This window comes from Plecotus auritus, assembly GCF_963455305.1.
Source record: "Plecotus auritus genome assembly, chromosome: 9".
Taxonomy (NCBI): domain Eukaryota; kingdom Metazoa; phylum Chordata; class Mammalia; order Chiroptera; family Vespertilionidae; genus Plecotus; species Plecotus auritus.
The window spans coordinates 85,198,029-85,210,000 of NC_137783.1; positions in this window are offsets into that span (position 1 = coordinate 85,198,029).

Genomic DNA, 11,972 nt, shown 5'->3' on the forward strand with positions numbered 1-11,972 from the left:
ATCAAGATTAAAGATAAACTGTGTTGTATATTTTGCTTGATCCCCACAGCAATTTTCTTTTTTTGTTTTATTTCATTTTTTAATCTTTATTGTTGAAAATATTATAGATGTCCCCTTTTCCCCCCTATGAATCCTCTCTACCACGCTCCCGCCCTGTCCCCAAGCCTTCCCTCACTAGTGTGTGTCCATGGGCCATGTATATCTATATATATAAAAGGCTAAGTGACCATTTGATCAGCCGACTGGCCGGTACCTATGACGTGCACTGACCACCAGGGGGCAGATGCTCAATGCAGGAGCTGCTGCGCTGCGGTGAGTTGGCAGCAGTGGTTCTCAGGTGACGCACCCTGGAACCAGAGAAGAGGGAGCCAGATTCCTGCAGCCACGCGATTCCACCTTCAGTCGTGGGTATGTTGTTCCTGGGCACTGTTGGCCCTGAATCTGGTTTACTGCACACTTGCGTTTGCATCCAACACCCTGTACGACAGCAACTTTGTGGAGTGTCCTCTTGCACTCCGGGACCTCTGGGGGATGTCAGAGAGCTAGTTTTGGCCCAATCCCCACAGGCCAGGCCAAGGCACCCCACCTGCCAGAAGGACCCTGCTCACTCTACAGACACCCTTTGAGCCATGGTGCCGCCCCAGGAATTCTAATTAATTTCCTTTCAATGTGCACAAATCCGTGCACTGGGCCACTAATATGCTTATAAGTTCTTTAGTTACTCTCTTCCCACCCACCCTCTTCCCTCTGAACAAAACAGACCCACAGCAATTCTCTTTATGCACCTGGGGATGTTCTTCCCTGTGTTCATTCTCCATGCTGTGTACCACTGACCTCCTTACTCACCCCACACGACTTACCACACTCATAAGTTCTTTTGTAGATTCTCCAAGCCAGGGTGAGCACATCTTTCAGAATGGGGAAAGATGGACAGGAGGGCACTAGCCCCTAACTTCCAAGATTTAAACAAAGCAGAACTCTCAAACATACATGAAATAAATCTATGGCAACAATGTACATCGTGGTTTTATATTATACACATACAAACAGATCACACATTTTTCATTAATGTGGGAAAATTTATAAAATGAGAAAACTTCCCTCATGCCATTCTGAGGAGAGACCTGTTGTCTACGATGTGGAAGGACTCTGCCCCACCTCCTCGCTCAATGATCTGCAAGCTGAGTTTATGGCCTTGTGGGCTACGAAGACTTTATTTTAATGAGCATTGTAAACTTATTGACTTTTTTCTATAAAAATGAATCTTTTTTAAGAAACAAAATAAGAATAAATTTTAAAATATTAGAGGCAACATTTCTTTAAATATATATATATATATATATATATATATATATATATATATATATAATTTGATCATTTTCTACCTCAGGCATCACATTCAAATTAGGAATGCATCCTGCTAACTCCCTGTGGCAAGAACACATTATCAAAATGGAGTGCCTACCCTGTTAAATCAGATAAGGGGAAATGAATTCCTATATGTTAAAGTCTTATCCTGGCCAATTTTGAACAGTGGTTAGAGCACCAGACTGCACACCAACATGTCTCAGGTTTAATTCCAGTCAAGGTCACATACCTGGGTTGTAGGTTTGCTCCCTGCCCTCCCTCCAGTTGGGGGAGGGGAGTGTGTGAGGCAACCAATTGATGTGTCTCTCTCCCCCTCCCTCCCTTCCTTCCACTCTCTCTGAAAAGCAATGGAAAACATATACTCAGATTAAGATTAACAAAAACAAAACAAAACAGAAAAAAAACAACCCTTGTATCTCATATTCACTATTAAAAATGTTTATCTCCAAGCTAGTTATATAAAGGTTCTTTAAATAATTATAATAGTAGTGGCCATTTACTAAACAATATTCTGGTCACTATATGGTATCTCATTTATCCTTGTAATAATCCTATAAGGGTATTTTAAAATACTGTTGCACTTTATAAAGAAATAAGTGAGTTTTAGAGAGACTATTTTCCTTGCCCAAGTCCTAAGATAAATGTTAGGATCCAATTCCTGTCTCACATATTCACATTTTAGTCTACTCATGAAACATGGATGTTCCAACACTCTATCATACCCTGCACTCAGCACCATTCAAAGCAAACAAACAAAACAAAACTCCCTTGCACAGTTATCACTTTACCTACAAGAAGCTGATTTTCCCGCATACCCTGACTTGCAGCAGCAACGGCAGGTTCCATTGCAATGTGCTTCCTGGTTCTTCTGCAATATGTTTCACCAATGCTCTGATTTCATGACAGCTGTGGTTTATTTCCTTAATGTGTATAACGGGAAAGGAAGGAACACAGTGAATTCATCATTAAGCAATCGTACGACACACCAAGTGGCAAAAGATAGTAACCCAGGTTATGCCAGACCCAGGGGTGCCCGTGTCCTTCCCCGAAGATATTCCTGCTGAGTGCAGTTGTCTGTCAGAGTAATAAAAATATTGGCTTGCAAATTATTTGCAAAGAACTACAGATGCAAAGTGACAAAGTGACAGAGCTTGTCCTTCACTAGATATTTTCACACCTACGATATTATTTGGTTCTCAAGATAACCCTGGGAGGTGAGAAAGGAAATACCGACGGTGATAAACCTGATAAACCCCTTCTCTGCCTAAGGAAGCTAAGATGCACAATGAGTTTCTAACAAAGATGGAACTTCTATTTAGGTGCCCTGGCTGGTGGTTCTGTGCTCTTTTGACCACTACTCTTTTCTCTGTAACGTTGTTTGCCTTTCCAGCTTCTCTTTTGTTGTTATTGCTGATGATGGTAATTCGTTTTATTCCTTACTGACCACTTCCTAAATGTAGGAACTATGCCTTGGGCATATTTATATTCAGTATAGTGTGTAATTCCTAGGAGGCCTCAAGGAATGTGCATTCAATTGAAATAAATGACCTCCCACCTCACGGTCACCCTGCCATGATCTTGTTTAGGCCTTCATGTTCCCGGCATTGATTCCATCAGACACAAGCCTGGGGTACCAGGGGTAGTTTGGGGAATATTAAAATCCAACTCACTGCTTTGCATCATCCCAAGGAGCATTCAGTAAATTTAACCTTTAACACCCAAAGACATAACTGCCAGTCACGTCAAGGATTATAAGAAAGCAGGCCTTACGTGGGAGCGAAGGTTCACAAAATCACAGCGCTGTAGCATCCTTGACACAGTACCCATATACACAGTCATTTTGTTAACCTGCGTGACCAAGACGCGGATGATTCCTGGGGAGGCAGCAAGGCCAGTCCTGACCGCCACCCGGTTGGTGGGGACAGTCCTGACGCTCTCCCAGCACTGCCTTCCCCTCTCCCTGAGCTGGCCTGTCCAGCAGCTAACCCTGCGCCCCGCCCTCAGGCAGAGCCCTGGCAGCCTCCCAACTCCTCTCACGCTGACAACTGTCCACTTTCTTTCTGGTTGCTGAACCTGGGCTGGGTGGGAGTTGAATTTGGACTGCTCGTTCCTCTTTTTCTTAATCTCCATTTTGGTCTTTCTTGGCCTTTACCTCCCATTGGAGTAAAGCTTGATCTTGGCTCTTCCCTTCATTCCCTTGAGGGAAACTGAAAGTATCATTGGCTGATGTTGTGTCACTTCTGACATCTGGCCATCTTCTGCTGCTGACACCCTGAAACTGACCCCTCTTTTGAGAGAGATGTGATAACTGAGCTCTTCTCACTGGTCTCCAGGAAAGCTCAAAGGAAAATTATTTAGTATCTGTGAAGAAGGGAGCACCTTTTCTCCTGGAAAACACCATATGTTTGACAATGTCTTTCTTAGAGCATGATTCTGAATCCTAGACACGTGCCTTAGTCCAGCTGCTATAGCAGGACACCATGGACTGGATGGCCTAAACAACAAACATTTATTTCTCATCGTTCTGGAGGCTGGGAGATCAGCATGGTCAGTTCTGGGTGAGGGTTCTCTTCCTGGCTACGCACTCACATGGCCTTTCCTTAGTGTTTGCACTCAGGAGAGATCTCTTTCCACAGGGGCATGAATCCCATCCTCAGGGCCCCACTCTCATGCCCTAATATAAACTTCATTATCTCCCAAAGGCCCTACCTCCAAACATCATAACGTTGGGGTTAGAATTTCAACATATGAATGGGGGTGGGGGAACACACAAACATTTAGTCCCTAGCAATGCACAATTGGAATCACTTGGGGAGCTTTTTAAATTTCCAATAATTGGGCTCCTCTACCCCAGACAATTAAGTCAGAATCTCAGGAGGGTGGGAGCCTGACATTGTCATGTCTAACTAGCTCCCAGGTGACCATGACCCACAGACTTTAAGTGGCACCGACTTTCTAAAACAATGCTTCCCAAATGTTAGTGTGCATCACATCTACCCAGAGGGCTTCTTAAAACACAGACTGTAGACTTTCTGATTCAGTGGTGCTAGGGTGGGGCCTGATAACCTGCATTTCTAACAAGTCCCCGGGTGATGTTGATGTGCTGATCTGGAGACCACACTTTAAAAATCACTATACTGAGCACTGCCTCCCCTCCATACCTTGCCTGCCTTTTTGCCCTTCTTACTCCTTTGTGGCTCTAATGGTGAAGAGAAAGCAAGGGGAGCAGAGAAAACAAGACCAGGCAACATAGGCAGAGGCTCCCATCACTTCGATGGTTCTTGGGTCTGGCTCCCTAAATCCAACTTCAGGCTTTGGACTCAGGCAGCTAGCCTCCATGTAACAGTCCCCATTTGTGTGCCATGAGCTTACCAAACAGGAGCCAGCCTCACGTTCACTCGGGCTTCCTGCTAAGCAGGCACCCAACTTCCAAGGAAAATAGGCAACTCCTTGGGTGGCCCTGGAGGTCTAAAACACTGGAGTGGGTGGTTAAAGTCAGTTATGAAATATCTTTCCCAGAAAACAGCAACACCCACCTGAACTCTGAGGGTTCAGGAATTTATTTGAAGGATCAAGACTTTCAGTAACTCAATTTTTTAAAAAGCGCTTGGAAGTGGAACTTGCTACCAAGAATAGTCGAGGACAGAGATGGCATATTTCTCTCTAGAGTGATACATGACTGGCTGGTGAGGAGAATGGGAAGTGCCTGATTGTACAAGAATTCCCAATTTATTCTTCTTGCTGAGAGAGGATTGCCATCATTCACTTCATCTATTTTGACCCCTTGGGCTCCGAGTGGAAGAAGGAGTGGGCAAAGTAAATACATCTCCAGCAGTTTGTGACACCCAGCACAGTGAGAGTAACTAGCCAACAGCTGGTGCTAACTGGGCTTGGATACAGCCGTTACCAAAGAGGTAATTCCATCGGGGAAAGTCAAGCCCCCATTTCTAGACCTTGACAGAAACCAGTCAGTTTCCACAAATCTCCATGGAGTTATTAGGAAGGAAACATCAGGCTTGGCCATTGAGAAAATATTCAAACCAATGACCAGAAAGGGAATAAAATTAGATCAGAAATCTAGATATCCTGGGTTCTCTCTCTCCTAAACACAGAACTGATTCGCTCTCTCTCAACCTCTCGTACAATTGATCCTCAAGTAAGTGGACCCAGTATGTCAGGTCTGGTTTTCACAATTATCTGAATTTAAAACTTGGAATCATAAGCATTTAAAGTCCTTCATGCACCACCTAGTGATAAATTGAGTGAGCTGCGAATGTGTTCTTGCATCTATCCTTTTTAATAAAAGGAAAATGCAAACATACACCCCTGCTGCAGTGTTTATCTCATTTTAATGTGCATAAGAATCACCTTGGCCCTAGGGAGCTTGGTAAAATGCAGATTGTGATGCAAGATGGTCTTGGGTAGGGCCTGAGATTCTCCATTTCTAAGGAGCTCCTAGGGGATGTCTTGCTGAGGTTCTCCAAATAGCACTTTGAGCAAAAAAGACCTATTCCACCTGAACTGGTGTTTTAGATTACATTGCAAACACTAAAGTTCTGAGAGAAAACGTGGGGAAATTTTTTAAACATTTTTTTTCCTTTCTACCTAAGCACAAACCCAGAAATTGCAATTGAAAAACTTAAAAATTTGATTAAATAAAATTTTAAATTTCTCCATGGTAAAAATGTTGTAGTGTACCCCTATCTTACAAAGGACGCCTCAAGAAGTCAAATTATGGAGTCATTTATTAAAAGCCGGCAGCATACAAAAGAGCAAAAGCTCTCCAGACCTCGCAGCTCCGAACAGCTTGCCACATCTGGCTTATATTGGCAGAATATCACAAAGGTATCGATTACAATTCAGGGGTCCTCAAACTTTTTAAACAAGGGGCCAGTTCACTGTCCCTCAGACCGCTGGAGGGCCGGACTATAGTTTAAAAAAAAAAAAACTATGAACAAATTCCTATGTGCACTGCGGGCCCGGGACGAGTCGGCTGCTAAGCAGGACAGGCAGCGGCACCCGGCGGGCCGGGTAAATGTCCTCGGCGGGCAGCATGTGGCCCGCGGGCCGTAGTTTGAGGACGCCTGGTTTGGTTCTGGAATGAGGAACCTGGTTCAGTTACAGAAGCGAAATTGAGCAAGTTATCTAAAGTATCTACGAATCACTGAATCAACAGAAACACATTATCTGGGACCACCAGGGCAATTTAGAATAATTGTGCTGTCCAGATTCCGGGACCACTGAGTCAACCGAAACTCAGTTATCTGTAGCTACTGAAACAATTTGGGATAATTGAGCTGTCCTGGTTCCCAGAAGAATGTGCTTCAGTAACCAGTGAGATCACAATCAATGGGATATTCAAACCATCATCGATGGAGTATTGGGATAGCATACATAAGTTCAGAAAATCAAAATAACTTTCTATTGTTTTAGCAAACAAATAAGTACAGAACCCAAACAGCAGTTTCTACCTCAGATGGTTGCTACCATGCTTCAAAAAATACTGTAATCAAGAAAAAACAGGAACAACATTTGCATCTGGAAAGGGATTGGTTCCTTCTTCAACATTGAAAGTTCTTTTAACATCAGTAGGAAAATGATCACCAACTCAGGAGACAAAAATGGTCAAATAATAGGAATAAACAGCTCATGATGGAAAGAGGGCTTCCATATAAATCTATCCTCTATCTCTCACAATTAAAGAAATCAGATAAAAAGCATTAAGCTACTATTTTTAACTCTTAGATTGTCAGAGTTCTGAAGCAGGAATTTTAGGGGGACATAGGCAGGCACAGGGATTTTTTTAGAATTGGGGTCCATGGGAAAAGCGTGGGGCTGCAGACTGGGAGAAGGTACATTTCCATAACACAAGGAAGCCAGGTGCAGTTACATTTCCATAAGACAAGGAGGCAGCAACAGGTACATTTCCATAAGACAAGGAGGCAGCAACAGGTATATTTCCATAAGACAAGGGAACTGGAAGTAGCCAAGAAAGGTCATATTTACAAAGTAAAGAGAAGGAAGCCCTTCATCCAGAAGGAGAGGAAGAAAGCCCAAAGGGAATAGGAAAACAATAGGGAAGGAGGGAGAGAACCTCACATGTCCCATGTGAGGTTCAACGGTTGAGCCCAGGAGTTACTATAGTAACCAACTTGAAGGGGAATATCGACCAATCAGAGGGGATATCAAGGCACCAGGATCTGCAGCCTTTATAAGCCATAGGGATAGGGAACCCAGTAGGACTTTTCCCCCTCCCTACGTGGGAGTCAGTTCTGTGGGACTCTCTCCTCTCCCCATGTGGGAGTCTGTACTTGTTCTTCAATAAATCACCACCTTTGCTATACTTTCTGTCCGTGGATTCATTCTTCGATTCTGGCGGACAAAGAATCCGGGTTCCAGTCCAAAAATTCGGTATCAGTTCTTTCTTTGCTTTTTAATGTCCTAACACGCAGTGATGAGCGTATAGAATAAAAGACAGCTCATGGCCTGCGAGTACAGATGTCCACTATTGCAGTGGTTAGTGGGCAATTAAAATACACATGTCTTTGATCTATCAATACCATTTCCAGAAACTTATCTAAGGATATATTTGCACACATACTAGTATACAAAGTTGAATATCCACAAACTGTTACTGACACATTGTTTTTAATTATAAATTACTGAAAATAACTAAATGTACATAAAGGGCTGGTTATATAAATTATTATGTATCCATATAACTAAATACAATGCAAGCATTAAAAAGAACAATATGACATATTGTTGATATAAAAATATTTTCAAGCACTGTATCACAATTAAAAATATTTGCTCCATGCAAGACCCTATTAAGAGGATAAAGAAACAAACTACACACTGGGAGAAAATATTTACAAAACATATATTGGACAAAGGCTTTATTTTTTAAAAATCCAATTAGGAAATGGGCAAAGAATATAAAGAGACAATTCACAAAGGAAGCTGTATGGATAGCAAAAAAACATAGGACAAGATATTCAATGTAGCCATTAATAAAATGCAAATTAAAGCCACAATGAGATATCACTGCATCCATTAGAATAGTTGAAATGAAAAATAGTGACAATACTAAATGCTGGAAATACGGAAAAATTATTCTCTCCTACATTGCTGGTGGGAATGTAAAATGCTACACTTGAGAAATTAGTTTGGCAGTATTAAGAAAAAAAACAACAACTAAACATATACTTGTAAAAACCAGGAATGTAATTGACATTTATACCAGAGGAATGTAAAGCTATATTCACACAAAACCAGTAAATTATTGTTATAGCAGCTTTATTTGTAAAATAAAGCCCAAAACTGGAAACAACCAAAATGTCTCTCAACAATCAAATGTCACCCCTAACTGCCCTCCCCTGCAGGCTTGATCGCCCCCAACTGCCCTCCCTTGCAGGCGAAACCAACTAGAGTGCATGCATACCATGGAACTACTCAGCAATTACAAGGAATGAATTATTAATACACACAACTTGGGTAGATCTCAAAAAGACATTATGCTAAGTGAAAAAAAAAAAGCCAATCTCAAAAGTCACATACAGATTCTATTTACATAGTATTCCCTAAGTGACAAAATCATAAAAATGGAAAACAGATTACTTGTTATCAGAGTTCGGATGGCGAGAGACTGAGAGTAAGAGAGCAAGTGCAGCTATCAAAGGATCCCACAAGGGAGATACTGATTTCAGTGGTGGTTACATGAGTCTCCATATGTGATAAAATGGCATAGAACAATATACAAACCCTAGAGGCCCAGTGCACGAAATTTGTGCACAGGGAGGGTGTGTCCCTCAGCCCAGCCTGCACCCTCTCCAATCTGGGACCCCTCGAGGGATGTCCGACTGCCCGTTTAGGCCCGATCCTACCGGGATCCTACCGGGATCAGGCCTAAACAGGCAGTCGGACATCCCTCTCACAATCCAGGACTGCTGGCTCCCAACTGCTCACCTGCCTGCCTTCCTGATTGCCCCTAACCAGCCGTGGGCAAACTACGGCCCGCGGGCCGGATCCGGCCAGTTCGGCTGTTCTATCTGGCCCACGGAGCCAAAAGAGCGGAGGGTTCTCTTGTTCTCCCCTCCGCTCCTTTACTTTGAATTTATATTAGTTCACACAAACACTCCATCCATGCTTTTGTTCCGGCCCTCCGGTCCAGTTTAAGAACCCATTGTGGCCCTCAAGTCAAAAAGTTTGCCCACCCCTGCCCTAACCGCTTCTGCCTGCCAGTCTGATCACCCCTTAACCACTGCCCTGCCAGCCTGATTGATGCCTAACTGCTCCCCTGCCAGCCTGATTGCCCCTAACTGCCCTCCCCTGCAGGCCTGGTCCCCCCAACTGCCCTTCCCTGCAGGCCTGGTAGCTCCCAACTTCCCTCCTCTGCCGGCCTGGTCACCCCTAACTGCCCTCCCCTGCAGGCTTGATCGCCCCCAACTGCCCTCCCTTGCAGGCCTGGTACCTACTAACTGCCCTCCCCTGCTGGACTGATCACCCACAACTGCCCTCCTTTGCAGACCTGATCCTTCCCAACTGCCCTCCCCTGCTGGCCATCTTGTGGTGGCCATCTTGTGTCCACATGGGAGCAGCCATCTTTGACCACATGGGGGCAGCCATCTTGTGTGCTGAGTGATGGTCAATTTGCATATTACTCTTTTATTAGATAGGATAGAGGCCTGGTACACAGGTGCGGGCCGGCTGGTTTGCCCTGAAGGGTGTCCTGGATCAGGATGGGGATTCCCTTGGGGCGTGGGGCAGCCTGGGTGAGGGGCCTGTGTTGGTTTGCAGGCCAGCCACATCCCCTGGTGACCCAAGCTGAGGCCCTGGTATCTGGGATTTATTTATCTTCTATAATTGAAACTTTGTAGCCTTGAGCAGAGGCCAGCGCTGGCCAGGAAGCTTGGCTTCCTCCATTGCCAGGGGCAACCCAAGCCTCCTGCTTGCTTCAGCTCCGTGGCTGCTGCCATTTTTGTTGGGATTTATTTATCTTCTGTAATTGAAACTTTGTAGCTTTGAGCAGAGGCCAGGGCTGGCAAGGAAGCTTGGCTTCCTCCATCACCGGGGAAACCCAAGCCTCCTGCTCTCTCTGTGGCTGCAGCCATCCTGGTTTGGTTAATTTGCATATTCGCTCCTGATTGGCTTGTGGGCGTGGCTTGTCGGCGTAGCAGAGGTACGGTCAATTTGCATGTTTCTCTTTTAATAGTGTAGATTGGACCAATGTCAATCCTATCTAATAAAAAAGTAATATTCAAATTTACCATACATCTGTTACACCCACAAAGCCACACCCACCAGCCAATCAGGAGCGAGTAGGCAAATTAACCCAAACAAGATGGCTGCGGCCACAGAGAGAGCAGGAGGCTTGGGTTTCCCCGGCAATGGAGGAAGCCAGGCTCTCCACCTGCCCTGGCCTGCCTTGGCCTCCGCTTAAGGCTACAAAGTTTCAATTATAGAAGATAAATAAATCCCAACAAAAATGGCAGCAGCCACAGAGCTGGAGAGAGCAGGAGGTTTGAGTTGCCCCCGGCAATGGAGGAAACCAAGCTCCTGCAGCCCTGGCCTGCCTTGGCCTCCTCCACTCAAAGCTACAAAGTTTCAATTATAGAAGATAAATAAATCCCAGATACCAGGGCCTCCGCTTGCGTCACTGGGGGGCGTGGCCAGCCTGATAACCACCACAGGCCCCTCACCCCAAGGGAACCCCCACCCTGATCTGGGACACCCTTCAGGGCAAACCAGCTGGCCCCCACCCATGCACCAGGCCTCTATCGTATCTAATAAAAGAGTAATATGCAGACTGACCATCACTTCAACACACAAGATGGCTACCCCCATGTGGTCAAAGATGGCTGCCCCCATGTGGACACAAGATGGCCTCCACAAGATGGCCAGCAGGGAGGGCAGTTGGGAAGGATCAGATCTGCAAGGGAGGGCAGTTGTGGGTGATCAGTCCAGCAGGGGAGGGCAGTTGGTAGGTACCAGGCCTGCAAGGGAGGGCAGTTGGGGGCAATCAAGCCTGCAGGGGAGGGCAGTTAGGGGTGACCAGGCCAGCAGAGGAGGGAAGTTGGGAGCGACCGGGCCTGCAGGGAAGGGCAGTTAGGGGCAAACAGGCTGGCAGGGGAGCAGTTAGGCATCAATCAGGCTGGCAGGGGAGTGGTTAGGGGGTGATCAGGCTGGCAGGCAGAAGTGGTTAGGGGCAATCAGGAAGGCAGGAAGGTGAGCAGTTGGGAGCCAGCAGTCCTGGATTGTGAGAGGGATGTCCAACTGCCCGTTTAGGCCCGATCCCAGTAGGATCGGGCCTAAATGGGCAGTTGGACATCCCTTGAGGGGTCCCAGATTGGAGAGGGTGCAGGCTGGGCTGAGGGACACACCCCCCGTGCACAAATTTCATGCACTGGGCCTCTACTTTATACTATAATTGTGTAAGATGTAAACATTGGGAAAACTGGGTGAAATGTACATGGGCCCTCTCTGTACTATCTTTGCAACTTCCAGTGAATCTATACCAGCCGTGGGCAAACTACGGCCCGTGGGCCGGATCTGGCCAGTTCGGCTGTTCTATCCGGCCCGCGGAGCCGAAAGAGCAGAGGGTT